Here is a 1,743-nt window from a genome sequence, read left to right as displayed (position 1 = left end):
GAAAACTTTGTAAACACAAATCAAATTGTGTACACTGCAGGAATGTGTCAATCTGCATCACCAATGGAGAAGAATAAGACAGACAAACATGCTGTAGTGAGAGAATTGTCATCATCTTTGGGTTCTTTTATAAATAAAATAAATATAAAAAGACAAGTAATTTTCTCACCTAATTTTCCTGTAGAACTGATAATTAAGTGTTGTTGGCTGCATCACCAGCACACATTTGTGATAGTTGATCTAGTGTCTCTGCATATTTAGAAGCTAAAAATATTCTCTTTTGCTGACTAAAAATACCTGTTTCTTTCCTTCAAGTAATAAGTCAGCTTTTATTTTTTAAAACTTGCCATCAATGAAAAATCTTACATTTTTTTAAATCTTTCATGTATCTAGGACCTCACTGAAAAGCAATTACTGTGTATATTGTAAAATGAGTCTAAGTATATTAACAAAGTCATAAGATGCTACAGCATACATTTTTAAAACGTACATTACAAGAACACTGGCTCTGACACAGGGTCAAAGTTTGGAGGGACAGATCTCTGCTTAGGGTAGAAGTCCTTACCTCAGCTGTTGGCCCTACGTCACTCTGTGATGTTTTGCACATCCACTAATTTATCTTCTTACGTGAGAAGCTATGAAATATCATCACATATGAGAAAGTATTTGTGGCTTTCCTCACAAGTGTGTACAGCCTCTAAGTGTGGTTTATTCTTCACGCAGCAGCTCAGCAATACCATATTGCAGAACCACCAAAGCTTCATGGCTGAGAGCTACACAAAAGGGAGATGAACAGATCAGATAAAAAAATGGGAAGATTTAATTTAAGATGCCCAAGCTGGAGACAGACAGTCAGAGTGTTTGACCAAAAGCTTTTGCACATCCTCAGGAGTTAGGTGCAGTTACGCGAACTCCTCTGTTCTTGACTGTTCCTCTCTCAGTGGCCACAGCTCTGGCTCCCGAGGACAAATTCCTCACACTGTGATGTTACAGTGTGTCTGGGACTCACCTCCAACCAGCCCAACTGCGAGTCTGTAATGAAAAACAATGTCTCTATGCAAATCAAGGGCCCTGACACCCATGCCGGGCATCCAGCACATTGTTTGTAGACACATCTTTCATTTAGTTTCACTTATTTTGGTAAAAAAAACCAAACACACCCCCCCCCCCCAAGAGATGACATTAAAATAAATTGTGTTTAAACTGAAACCAAGTACTTGTACAGTTTTCCCCAGTATGAAACTTAAACCATTGAAAGTTCCATGAGTACACAAGGCTTTGAAGAGTGTGTACTTACTACCCGTGACACTGCAAATTTCAGCACTAGTCCACAGTAGCTCCCATGCCATGTACACAGTAGTGCAGTGTTAGCAAAATTGCTGTCATTTACCGCAGTCACCATACCTGATGCTTACGCTGTGCTGTGGGGTGGTTTTTGCCAGCCTGAGTTGGCAAAAGACATTAGAAGAGACTCCCTCAAAACGGTCACGTGAAAATAGCCACAAAGGTATACAAATTACACCATGTGTGCAAGTTTTCTTGCTAAAGTAAATAATGAGGTAGGACCAAAGTCCTGATTTAACTCTTCTAACAGGATCAATGGTGCTTCTGCAAACTGTAGTGTCTGCATGCTGCACTGCAAATTGTGTACTAGCCCTTGTCACCACAATTTGCAACTTGAAAAATTAAATTGCTATTGATCCCACCTTATGTTAATATTCCTGCCCATAGGCAATGGTATTT

At 39.5% G+C, this 1,743-nt stretch overlaps 1 long non-coding RNA gene across 1 annotated transcript; it reads right to left on the bottom strand.

The window, feature by feature from the left end:
• Positions 1–802: 802 nt before the first annotated feature.
• On the bottom strand, positions 803–1,464 carry LOC119147469. The gene is made up of 2 exons (XR_005104048.1): positions 1,405–1,464; positions 803–1,032 (listed from the first exon to the last, which is right to left on the bottom strand). It is a non-coding gene; the product is annotated as an uncharacterized LOC119147469 (long non-coding RNA).
• Positions 1,465–1,743: the final 279 nt, after the last annotated feature.

This window comes from Falco rusticolus, chromosome 4 (assembly GCF_015220075.1).
Source record: "Falco rusticolus isolate bFalRus1 chromosome 4, bFalRus1.pri, whole genome shotgun sequence".
Lineage (NCBI taxonomy): Eukaryota > Metazoa > Chordata > Aves > Falconiformes > Falconidae > Falco > Falco rusticolus.
This window is presented reverse-complemented; position numbering and strand designations above follow the sequence as displayed.